Source organism: Petaurus breviceps, unplaced genomic scaffold, assembly GCF_028583685.1.
Source record: "Petaurus breviceps papuanus isolate PSGF00001 unplaced genomic scaffold, PetGlider_PUasm1.0 99, whole genome shotgun sequence".
In the NCBI taxonomy this organism is placed as follows: domain Eukaryota; kingdom Metazoa; phylum Chordata; class Mammalia; order Diprotodontia; family Petauridae; genus Petaurus; species Petaurus breviceps.
The window spans coordinates 13,629,352-13,642,643 of record NW_027187465.1 but is presented as its reverse complement, the minus strand read 5'-3'; the positions used below and the strand labels follow the sequence as shown (position 1 = coordinate 13,642,643).

At 41.0% G+C, this 13,292-nt stretch overlaps 1 long non-coding RNA gene across 1 annotated transcript; it reads right to left on the bottom strand.

Annotated features, from left to right (window-relative positions):
• Positions 1 to 449: 449 nt before the first annotated feature.
• LOC138156383 (uncharacterized) lies at positions 450 to 12,875 on the bottom strand. The gene is made up of 3 exons (XR_011167136.1): positions 12,760 to 12,875; positions 7,137 to 7,257; positions 450 to 1,165 (listed from the first exon to the last, which is right to left on the bottom strand). It is a non-coding gene; the product is annotated as an uncharacterized lncRNA (long non-coding RNA).
• Between the last annotated feature and the right edge of the window lie 417 nt (positions 12,876 to 13,292).

The following is a 13,292-nucleotide window of genomic DNA, read 5'->3' as shown; positions in this document are numbered from 1 at the left end:
CAAGCATGCCTATACTATAAATATGCTACAGTTTTGGAGCTGGACAAATCAATCAGTTCTGGAACCACATTTTAGGGTGTTTGTTGACCTCTGGAGAGTACTCATATATATATGAGACATATATATATATAAGAGACATATATATATATGAGACATATATATAAGAGACATATATATAAGAGACATATATATATGAGACATATATATAAGAGACATATATATATGTGTATATATATATATATAAGTCTCTAGGACCTGGGGCTAATATCTCAAGCCACCAGAGAGTGGCCATTCCATTTCCCTTTAGGGATGTATCCCTGAAGGAGTGAGGGGTAGTCTTATAGTGCTAAAATTGATAAGCCCCTACTTGTGTGTTCCTTCAACCCTCATAATCAATTGATATCAATTAGTCAGACTAAATTAGCTTTTAGAAAGAGATATTTACTAAGGTGGTATGGTAAGAACCCTTGGTACAAAACATTATCCCCCAAAAGTTTGTGACACATTCTCCCACAAATACATACAGAATCCAGGGGAAAATGAGTGAAAACTCAGGAAATATGTGACAAAAGGTATATTTATCAACTTTTAGAAGTCCATTTTATGGAGTCATGAGGCAGATAATTTTGGGAAAAAACACAGTAGGTATTTATTGAATTGGACTGCATTTAGATGGGATATAATCAGATGATTATGACATTAAGTGTGGAAGGATGTAATGTGGCTTCATAGGAATCTTCCACCTCTCTCTGGGACCCTTTGAGAATCTTGAATTGCCTCATGCTGCCTCCAGCAAATTTCCAACTCACAAGCTATGTTCTGATCTGAGCTAATTTGAAATCATCAGGAAAGTAAAATTCTGTGAGTCAGTGTATTAATTTTGTTAAAATCCAAATATATCCCACTACGTCGCCTGCATTTTCTAATTTCATAATTTTCACTGAAACAAGCTACTAAGCAAATTTGGCCCCGGCTTTTCTTCTTCGTCAGCTGTATTGTTCACCATCCTGTTAGTCTCTGGATCTCTGTGTTCTTGTCCTTCCTCCAGCAGTCCCATCTTGGAGGAAGTGTCAGTTTTACCAGATGGTGATTTCCAACCTTATACTGCTCACCATATTTGAAAATTGGCACACATTTGCAATTCCTCTTCATTTTTTGGCTCTGCCTTTAAAAAAAAAGACAGAATTCAATTATAACTGAGTTGATGAGTTCCTTTCACTATGACTCAAGTAACTCACTGACCCACTCTGGGCTTCTGTTCCCTCATCTATAAAGGGAAGAGATTAGATTATATAATCACTAAGGTCCTTTTCAACTTTGAATTTCTACTCTAAGGTGGTCTGTTATAAGACCTCTCTCCCCACTGCATTGCTAGCATCCTTTGTTCTAAGGCTCCTCTTGGCTCTGATGTTCTGTGTTCTAAGACCCTCTAAGACCCTCTGACATTTCATACTCTGTGGGTATTCCCAGCTTTGAAATTCCATTTTCTAATACCTTTCCTGGGCAGCCAGGTGGCACAGTGAATAGAGTGCCCACCCTAGAGTCAGGAAGACTTATCTTCCTAAGTTCAAATCCAGCCTCAGACAGTGGCTGTGTGACCCTGGGCAAATTACTTACCCCTGTTTGCCTCAGTTTCCTCATCTGTAAAATGAGTCAGAGAAAGAAATAGTAAACTACTCCAGTATCTCTGCTAAGAAAACCCTAAAGGGGTCAAGAAGAGTCAGACACGAATGAAAAATGACTGAATAACAACACTGTCCTTCTTCGCTCTGACATTCTGTGTTCTATGGACTTTTTGTGCTCTGATGTACCATGCTCTAGGTCTCTATCAAGCTCTGAGATTTTCTGTTCTGAGCCCTCTCAGATCTATCATTCTGTGTACTAAACTCTATTAAAATCTTAGTCTATGAGTCTAATTCTCAAAGTCTCCAAAGGTTATTTCCAGGACTTAGCATAGTGTTGACTCATACTAGGCACTTAATAAGTATTGATTGATTTGTAGGTAAACTCAAAAGTACTGTTGGCCCTCAATAATCATTACTAGCCTGACACCTCACTGAGTCACTTACCATTACCCAAGTGGTTGCCTGAAGGACTAGAAGTGAAACAGTTTTGGAGTTTAATAGGAAGAGGTTTCTCTTTGGTGAGGGTTGCTTCATGTAAGGAGAGAAAGCTGTAGTGTAAACTAAAGAGCTCTGGGCTGGGAATCAGGAGACTTGGATTTAAATTCTAGATCAGGCATGACCTGACTGTGTGACCTTGTCCATGGTATATATCCTGTGTAGATTCCCAGCCTTGTCCAAGGTACCTGTTCCTCAAAACATTAGCTTCCTTACTGGCAAAATGAAGGGGTTGGATTAGATCACCAATCTTAGAATATCAGAGTTAGAACGGTCCCCAACTTTAAGCATGTTAACCCACACCTGAGCATGAATGCCCACCATAACACACTGTCGTGGAGTACTCCCTCTAATAAGATCCCTTTTCCCCCGATTCTCCCCAGTTGTTAGTGACCCCTGAAATTACATTTACTTTGAATAGAGCTTACATTTGAGAGGTAGAGTTGCACAGTGGATAGAGGGTAGGCCTAGAAGCCAGGAAGACCTGTGTTTTTAATTCCTGCCTCTGGCTCATAGTGTCCACGAGTGGGAAAATTGCTTAACTTCTCAGCATTCCAGGTAACTCTCTAAGTCTCCAAGTTTTAAAGAGGGTGCCAACCTTCAATGGTAGAGGGAATTCCCTCATCTGGGAGTTGCCTATACCAATGAAATCACAAGGCATACCTTATTCATCTCTGTATTTGGGGAGATTGTACAGTCACTGGTATCAGTGACATTGGTTTTCTTTCTTTTCCTCTCACAAGGCTCTTTATTCCTGGACTTTGTGCATTTTCGCTCTCTGTGGCCCATGCTTGGAATTCTTTCTTTATATCTATCCCCTGACTTTCTGGATTACTTCAAGCCTCAAATACAATCTTATTTTCTGTAAGAAGCCTTTCCCAGTCCTTCCTGATGTCAGGGTCTTCCTTCTGAGATTTTCTCCAATTGATTTCTTTATCTTATTTGTACATAGTCAGTTGTGGGCAGCTATGTGACATGGCAGATAGAACACTGGGCTTAGACTCAGGAAGCCTTATCTTCCTGAATTCAAATCTGACCTCAGACACTTCCTAGCTGTGTGACGCCAAACAAAATCACTTCACTGTGTTTTCCTCAGCTTCTTGCATGAGCTGGAGAAGGCTGTGACTCCAGTATTTTTGCCAAGAAAACCACAAATGGAGTCAGACACTGAAGAGACCCAACAACCACATACAATTGGTTGCATGAGGTCTCCCTCCACTAGACTGTGAGATTCTTGAGGTTGGGGGTTATTTCTGATTTTCTTTTTGTCCCCAGCACTTAACACAGTGCCTGACAGGTAGTAATTGCTAAATGGATGCTAGTTGACGACTATCACCCTATACGTTACATTTACTAATTTGTGAATTGGCAGAATCCATCCCTACCCTCCAGTTGAATCTTGCTCCTTATTATCCGCCCCATTATTGGCCCTGTGCCTATAGAAATGTCTGGCACATAGTGAGAGGCTTCATAAATACTTGTCGAATGAAATTGAATCACAAGATACCAAGATAGGTGTTGGGGGACATTTATTTTACTGGGGAGATGCAATGTGGTTACAGTTGGGTTATATAGATGGTCCTTGAGCTGAACCTGGAAGAAAGCCAGGTATTCTAAGTGGTGAGCTGAGAAGGCGTTTCCATCTGTGATTCTTCTGTTTGATTTCAGTAGCATCGCTCTTTCATGAATGTTGGTATACCAACCCCAGCCTGGTCCAAGGTTGGCCTTTACTTGGTGTGCAGGAAGGGACCTCTAGAAGTCCTCCCAGATGACTTTATGGGCAATCTGAACTCTTCACTGGGGAAATTTCTCAGGAGGAGAAGAGGTCATCTAGCCTTCACTTGAAGACCTCCAATAAGGGGAAATCCATTGCCTCTCAAGGCAGCCCACTCCAGTCTTGGACCGTTCTCATTACCACAGAGTTTTGACTGACATAGATCCTAAGTGCTTCTCTGTGACTTCCACCCATCACTCCTTCCTAGTTTTTCCTTTGGGGAATCAAACAGAACAAGTCTAATCTCTCTCTCAACATGACAACCCTTCAGATACTTACAGTCACCTATCAAATTCTCCTTTAAATCCTCTCTTCTCCAAGCTAAACATTCTGGGTCAGTTAGTCAGTCAATAAGCATTTATGAGAACTTTCTGTGTGCCAGGCACTGTGCATGGACCTAAGCCCTTTATCCTCTTCATCTAAAGGCTCATAGATTTAGATCTGGAAGGGACCTCAGAGACCATAGAGTTCAACCTCCCTCTTCCATTTTACAGATGATTGATCTGAGGCACATAGAGTTTAAGTGATTTACCCAGTATCACACAGATAGTTTCAGGGGCTGGGTTGGAACTCAGAACTCCAAGTCCAGGGCTCTAGTTTATCTGCCACCTTGCTGCCATTGACTTTCTCTGGATGTCCTCTACCTCACAGATGCCCTTCCTAACCCATAGTCCTCCAGATATGGTCTGATCAGGGAGCTATCACCTCCTTTGCTCTAGATTCTATTCCTCTCCTAAGGAAGCCAAATGTCATTCCCATTCTGATTCTGATTCTTGCTTTCCTGAAGCCTGATTTTATGTGGTTCCAGCCTAATTTCTTTTCATGGACTAATATGGGGGCCATGAATAATTACCATGCCATTCCTGGTGATTATCAATTCCTTAATCTCTGGATGTGTTTAGGTTGTGATTCTCCAAGTCCCTCTTGAAGGTCAATTAGTGTGTTGAGTAGATAGGTGTAGTCTGGCAATGATTCCAGTTTCCTGATTTATCTTCTCCATTTTTCTCACTGAAGGCATCTATAAAGAATGAGATCAGTGGCATCTAAGCCATCCCAGAGATCTCATTAATTTCAGGCTCCTCCTTATTGATTAGCTAGCTCCTTTTCTTGTTAGAATTCTTTTTCTTTTTTCTTTCTCTTCCCACTTTTTTATTGTTACAGTCTTTCCTCTACATGCCTTAGGGAGCTTTTTTTCGCCTTAAACTTTCATTTGTCAACCCTACTATGTGTGTAGGAGAGAAAGAGAGCTAATGATGATCCCATCAACAGAGGACTCAACTGGTTACTCTGTGGTAAAGGCTACAAACCTATATAGTGAGGAAGTTCATGGGATCACTAATTCAGAGATGGAAGGAGCCTTAGAGGACATCTAACTTCCAAGTTGTAAAGTGATTTCAGTCTAAGCCACTGGTAAGATCATAGATCTTGGAAGTATTGACATTATCATGCATGAGAATTTTGCTTGTCATATCTCAGAGAAATGAGGGGGCCTACTAGTCACACAACTAATCAGTGCCAGAGCTAAGGTTAAAATTTAGATCTCTTCTGACTCTACCATTCTTTTTACTACTCCATAAACATCCAGTGGCTATTTCCCCTTACAACAGCTCATATCTTCCTGGGCTTCCTTTTTTTTTTTTTTTTTTAAGCAATTGGGGTTAAGTAACTTGCTCAAGGTAACACGGCCAGTTATTTTTTGTGTGGGTGCCAAGTATCTGAGACCGGAACCGATTCCAGATCTCTGAGCACCAGGGCCAGCGCTCTTACTCAGTGTGCCACCTGGCCGCCCCTGTTCATGGGCTTTCTTGGCTAAGAAATTGGTGCCAGATCATAGTCTGTAAGTCTAAGTTGAGTGCACAAAAATAGAGATGGTCAAATCCAAGATGGTGAGTGTAGAGAAGAAAGGGAGTGAGAAAGCCAAGGGTTTTGGAAGAAAAAGAGCAGAGACTATGAACATGGATCAAACTCTTCGCTCTTCTTAGAGATATGAAAGGCAGGGCTGTCTAGTGGGTAGAGAGTCAACCTTTGACTCAGGATGACCCCAGTTCAAATCTTGTTTCTGACACATACTGGTTTTGTGACCCCCATCCAATCACAACATCTCAGGGCCCCAAGCAACTCTTTATGATTATAAGTTATAAAAGTTGCTCATACCTATTGGTAGAGGGATTTTTCTATACTGGAGAATTCTCTGTGTGGATGAAATTAGAAGCAGTGTGGTTAAATGGGAAGAACAATGGGCTTGGAGTCAGAGACCCTGGGCTGAAATCCTGCCTCTACCACTTACTTCTTGTTTGACCCTTGCCAAATGAGTTCAGCTTTCTGAGCCTCAGTTTTTCTACTTGTAAAATGAGGGGGGTGGACTAGATGGTCTCTAAAGTATTTTGCATATTTAAATCTCTGACCTTTTGATCCTGTGAACCATCCAATGTTTTTTAATGTTAAAACAAGATTCAAACTGTCCCATAAGTCTAAGAGCTCAGGTGCCTTGGATTACAGGATTGGAGATGTGTCAGATTTTCTTTTGGCCCAGTTGGCATGTCTCCTAACACAAGTGCAAATGATGGTAATGGGAAGTTTCTTCGTGATTAATGCTTTCCCTTTTTAACAAGATATCTTGGACAAGGTCTCAAGGAGAACATCAAGGCGAACATGAAGGCCCTTCTTGTGAACTTTGGCAGACCCTTTCCTTTCTTCCACAGTACCCAGAGGGGAAGGCCAATCTAGAGCTTTGATTAATTAGCTCTCCCTGGAAAGATAACAGAGAGGAATATCCCCCAGGAACAAGGCAAGAAGAAAATGAAGAAAGGGGATGGCTAATTTTCAGCCATTACTTTGCAGCCCAAACTCTTTTCCTGCATCAATTTAGCTATTATTTCAAAAACTAATTAATCTTCACTCAGGCAGCTCCAAGGGACCTGTGTTTAGATAATTAACAGCCCATGGATTATGAAAAGTCTTACTTTCTAATTCAGCTACAGTGCTTGGCTGTAAGAACACTTTCAGTATCATTCTGCTTAAGACCCTCTTTCATCAATTCATCATTTTTTGACAATTAGAAGCAAATAATTAGCCATGATGGATTTTGCTTGCTTGCTTTCAACTCAAATGATTTTCTTTCCCCTCTTCTTGTTCTTAAACTATCTCTGTGCGTCTTTGACTGCCTTTGTAGATAATTGTATTGAGTTGGGGTACAGGGGGCTCAGTGGCCATCGTCCAAAGAAAGAACATTTGGGTTTTACCTTTGTGAGCAGTTGGGAATAGCCTTCCCTTCAGAGGCAGCTGCTCAGAGTGGATGGGTCTCTTTCCTTTCACTGATCCAATGAGCAGCAGTCTCAGTGGCATGAAGCTTCTCATGGAATGCTGAAAGAGGCATCATAGCATCATCAGTAGAGTTTTGGACAAAGTCAGGAAGGCCTGGGTTCAAATCCCTCCTCTAACTCTAGCTGTGTGGCTTGGAACAAGTCACTGAAATTCCCTGGGAATTTATGAGTTCTGTGAACTAAAAGTAAGGGGTCTCTGAATCCTGTCCAGTCCTAGAATCATGCTCCTATAGATTCCAACTTTGTCACTCATGTGCTTCTCTTCTATGGATGATCCCTGTAGTCTCTACCTCATAGGGTTGTTTTGGGATTCAAATGTCTGTAAAGTGTTTTGCAAACCATAAAGTGTTAGATGCATCATTTAATTTGATTTGTACTGGAGGAGTATACCAAAGGCAGGGAGGAATTGAGAGATCACAGAGAATCTCTTGCCACTCTGCGGAAGAGACCTCAGAGGTACCTTAAGAAGAATCCAATCTACATCATAACTGATAGGTGGTCATTCATTTGAATGCCTTCTGTGAAGGCGAATCCACTACCTTGTTCTGGGTTTTTGAATATGAATAGGCAGCTACTAAAGGATCCTACATAGAAAGCATCCTATTAATTTCTTCAATGGAGTTAAGAGGAACTTTGATAAGCTGGAGAGTGTCCAGAGGAGGGCAAAAAGGATGAAGAAATGCCTTGACTTCATATCGTAGGATGATTGGTTGAAAAAACTGGGAATAGTAATAAGAAGCAGCTTGGTACCATAATGTATAGAATGCTAGACTTGGAGTCAGAAAAACCTGAGTTCGTATCCTCCCTCACACATTTAATAATTGTGTGGCCCTGTGAAAGTCACTTAACCTCTTTGCTTCAGTTCCCTCATCTGTAAAATAGGGATAATAATATCATTTACCTTCCAGGGTCGTTGTGAGAGTCCAATAAGATAATATATGCAAAGTGCCTTACAAACCTTAAAGTACCATGTACATGCTACTGAGGAAGTAAAGACTGGAGGGGTGAGGAATGCAGTGGTCTTTAGGTATTTGAAGGGATGTCAGGCAGAAGAAGGATAAGGCTTGTGCTGCTTGCCCCCAAAGGTCATGTCTGGAAATGGTGGATAGAAGTTACAAGACGGCAGATTTAGGCTTGATGACAGGAAGAACTTCCTAATAATTATAGCTAATAATTCCAAAAGTGAAATAAGCTTTCCCAAGATCTGATGAAGTTCTTCCTTCCTGGAGATCTTTAAGCAGAAGTGGGATACATACCTACTTGTTACAGTCATGTTATGTTATACTATGTTGTAGTGGGGTTCCCTTTCAGTCATGGATTGGACTAGGAGGCCACTGGGGCCCCTTAAAGTTCTTAAATCAGTGATCATTCCCAACAAGTGGCTTTCATTGGTGACCTTTGATGACAGGAGACCTTCCACTCCCCAAAGGCAGCCCTCTTCCCCCATCTTTTAAATATTTGAATGTACCGTGTTTCCCCGATAATAAGACCTATCCCCAAAATAAGCCCTCCCTTTACTGTGTAAGATTCCTCTAAAATAAGCCCTCCCCCGAAAATAAGCCCTATTGAGATTGCTACTGTAGTGAAAGTGATCCCCTGCGCTACACGCTACATTACGGTACCCTATACACCGTCCCCCCCCCCCCCCCCGGGTGAAATGTATGCCGCGCTCAGAGCTGCATCAAATCAGAACTGCAGCAGCGAGTGTGTCATCCTGTTCTTTATTGAATTCATTATTGAATAAAGGTACATTTTTTTGTTCACATTTACCTGTTTATTAAAATTGCTGTCAATGTTCATTAAAATAAGCCCTCCCCTGAAAATAAGCCCTCTGGTGTTTTTCTGTAAAAAAAAAAATAATAAGACAGTGTCTTATTATCGGAGAAACACGGTAGTTACCATTCCTGTCTCTACTCCTCTCTCTCAAATCTCCATTTGTCCAGATTTAACAGCCCCAGTTACTTCTACTAATCCCAACAGTGCATAGGTTGAACAGAGAAGAGAACTTGGATATTTGGAATGGATTGCCCAGGGAGACTGCAAAATTTTGTTCCCTAGAAACTAAATCATCAAATGTTAGAGCTTAGAACCTAGCATGTTGAGCCCAATACTTAGAATGTTGGCTCTGGAAGGGACCTTAGAGATCATCTTCTAGCGAGCACTTCTTAAAGTCTTTCCACTCACAGCCCCTTTTCACATTTGGACAGTGTTTGTTGGCATTGCGTGGCCTGAAGGCATGCGTGGTGCAAAGTGCTCATGCTTTGTGTCCATAACCTAGGCTGCAGTGGAGTTGTGCAATGCAATCTGGGCAAGTGCTGCCAAGAAGCACCTTGGATTCATTATGTGTTTGGTTTTGGCTGTTGCCCATTCAGAAATTTTTAGACCCCATAAGGAGTCATGACCCACAGTTTAATAAGCTCTAAGTCTAATCCTTTCATTGTATAGCTATTGGAAATGTGGCTTAGGGAAGCATCAGTGAAGTTCCTTTATACCAAATTAACTCTGTCTCAATTGTTTCTCCCTCACTGCTCCCATCCAGGATGCAAGCTCCTTGAAGGTAACATTTCGTTTTAGATTTGGCATCCTTCATGTTTAGAGTGGTGCCTGGAACATAGTAGGTGCTCAACAAATGCATGTTGTGTTTCAGAATTGAATTGACATTGGAAATACATTTTGCATGACTACACGTGTATAACCTACATCAAGTTGCTTGACTTCTCAATGAGGGAGGAAACTTGAAACTCCATTTTAAAAATAAATGGTGAAAATTGTTTTTATATGTAATTGGTGAAAAATAAAATGCTAAATTAGAGGGACAAATAAAGATAGGAAGGAATAAAGAAAAAGAAAGAAAGAAAGGAAAGAAAAGGAAGAAAGAAAAAGAAAGAAAAATGAAGGAAGAAAGGTAGGGAGGGAGGAAGAAATTGAATTGATTAAAGGAATTTAGGTGTTTAGCAGATGAGCTGGGGCTAAAACCCATCAAGGCACTCTCTCCTCTATGCCATGCTCACTCATGTTCTGCAGTGTACATTGGTTTAGAGGTATATTTGGAGGCAAGGATTTTTTGCTAGGTGACCTCTGAAAGTCCCTACTAATGTTCCTGCTTTCCAAAAGTCCAAGATCCTCCTTAACTCATCCCATTCTCTCATCCCAGCCTCACACACTCCCTTCCGTCTTCCTCTTTCCTCTCTCTCACCTCCTCTCCAATCATTTTCCCTTTGTGCATTTTCACTTTTCAAAAATTTAGGAAAGAATGTAGAAGGTTTTTGACTTCATGTAATCCTAAAAAAAGAATCCATTAATAGAACTTGACTTATAGTGGGTGAAAGATTTGTAGAGGGACAGTTAGGATAGTTAAGAGCCTCAGCATTTAATGAATTTGAACTTGGGCAGCAGATTAAGGCACAATGGCAGATAAGCCCTCTTAGCTAGAAGATTATGCTTATTAAGTAGCCTATAATTCACTATAGTGTCTCCCCATTCTTCATGGGGTCTTACTGGGAGAATAGGCTGCCCAGTCTTTAGGACTACTCAGCATAGCGCTTCTGGCCAGGGTTTAGGTAACAACTGAATTTGGGCTTTCTTACTTACTAACTCTGTGACCTTGGGCAAATCACTTCACTTGTAAAATGAGGAAGTTGAACTAAATGACCCTCCAAGACTCCTTCCAACTCTAGAGCTATGGTGCTAAGGTTCCAAGGTGTTCCAGGTTCAAACCTTGACTCTGCTGCATTCTACTATGGGGCAATCATTTCCCCTCTCTGGGACTCAGCTTCCTCATCTATAAAATGAAGGGGCTGTTTCTGAAGAGGCTATTATGGAGAAGGGGAATCTTGTAACTCCAGAAGGCAGGAGGAGTGATAAATGGATATTACAAAGGGGTTAATTTCAGTGTGATGTAAAGGACACCTTCCTAACAACTCGCCCCCTAGATCAAAGTGGAATGGGATCCCATGAGAGGGAATGCGCTGCTCCTCATTGGGGGTCTTCAAGCACTGGCAAGATGCTCACTCTTTGCTTATGTCCAGAAGGGATTTTCATCCAGGTATGATTTAGAGTGGATGATTTGTGGCATCATTTCCAGGGCTTGGATTGGTGCCAAACATTCCCTTCCCCCAATAAATTATAAATAGAATGCAAACTCCTTAAAGGCAAGGCCTAGGTGTTTCATTTGGGGGAAGGGAACTTTCTATCCCTAGCAACTTGTACAGTTTCTGTCATATAGCAAAGGCCTAATAAATGCTTTTTATCTTGAGTTGATGATTTCTATGGTCCCTGCTAGCTCCCAATCTGATAATCTTATAATTTGACTTCCTTCTAGAAGCTTTTCAGGCATCATGGGAAAGAGATGCAAGGAAATTTCACTGTTGGGTGCCTCAGTGATCTCAGACTGCCATGTTTCATTTGAACCCATGGCTTGGTTGAGCACAAAAACCCAGGTTTGAGAACTTCCAGAAAACTGGTACTAGGGAAGTTAGTATAAGCATGTGCTTTATTATGATCACTATTTATTTATCGTTATTATTTATATTTGTCACTATATTATTGTTAATATTATCATAATATTATTTGTATTTATTATCATATCATTATTTATATTTATTAATTTATATACTTTTGTTATTATTTGGTATAGTAAGCAGACAATAACCATACAAATATATATACATATAAATAGATAGATGAATGAATGAATGAATGAATATACTATATGGTAACACAGAAAGCCAGAGATTCAGCCTGTGTGGGGTACAAAGACCCTAACCTAAATTGACTACTTGGAGACCTCAAAGTGAAGATAGGAAGTTTTATTAGAGTCTCGCGAGAAGCAGGCGGTCGGTCCAGTCACTGGAACAATGCCCAGGAGAGGAGGCCGCTGTACAGAAGCTAAAGCTGGGTTAAATAAGAAAAGGGTTACAAACATTAACATAATTATTACTAATGAGGCTCTAATCTTGTTGGATAATATACATAATACATGAAGTTCATTACGCAGGCGCAGTAACAATCTTAGAATACTGAACCCCCCTTCAGTCTTACCCTAGACACATTCTTATCGGGACTTGAGTGCCCCAAGGCTACTGTCTGTTCTTTGATTGGTCAAATCCACCTGCTGCTGCCAGCTCCTTTCCATTCTTCATTATTTTTAGTATTATCTAGGAGTTTTAGTCTGGGAACCAGGGTCTGAGCTTTTTCTCAAGGCTACTGCCTCAACTTCCCAAGGTTACTGCCTGGTCCTCCTTATCAACAGTCTTGTTCAGCAATTCTTGCAGAAACTTAACTCTTTTATGGTAAGCTGGGTAAAAAAGGCTGACTTGAATAGAGCAACTATATAGAAAGACTTCTAAAGTTTCAACGTCACATAATTTCTAGAAAAATGGGAAACTTAGGCCTAAGGCCTAAGGACTTACTTACTTTACAGATAGTCTCTGTGAAACCACACTTTTACCTGTCCCATACAAGCCCAACATGGTGCTAGGATCACTTCCATGGGAGAGGGAAATAGGCACCATGGTGAAGATCTTGGTGGGCATATACATACCATAAAATGTGGAGTTTCAGCAGGGGAGTTTTATCCTTCAAAGATGGGCTTGGTTAAGAAGTAGTCATTGATGTCAGGTATGGGAGATGGCATTTGTAATCAGACCCACAAATAGTGGGGGAAATTCCCTGGGTTACTTAGTGATTCCAGAGGTGGGTGGGGGAGTTTCCTAATCAGGACCAGAAATTGGGTGAGAGTATGAGTTGGTAATCGGGAAGCCCAGAAATGGGTGTAGGCATGCAGCCACACACCCTGATATTCACAGCTGTTGCCAGATTTGATATATTCCCATTTTCTGTCTGCTGTGAAAGTTCTCCCCTGAGGAGTGCATGAGATAATCACTCTGTGTGTGTGCGTGCTTGAGCACATACATACTTATTTGGAGCAAACCTATTGTTTCATTTATATAGAGAATTCCCACAAGGAAAAGCCCTTTTCCAAAGAAGATTAGCATTCATTCTTTTTTTTTTTTTGAGGGGGGAAGGCAGGGCAATTGGGGTTACGTGACTTGCCCAAGGTCACATGGCTAGTAA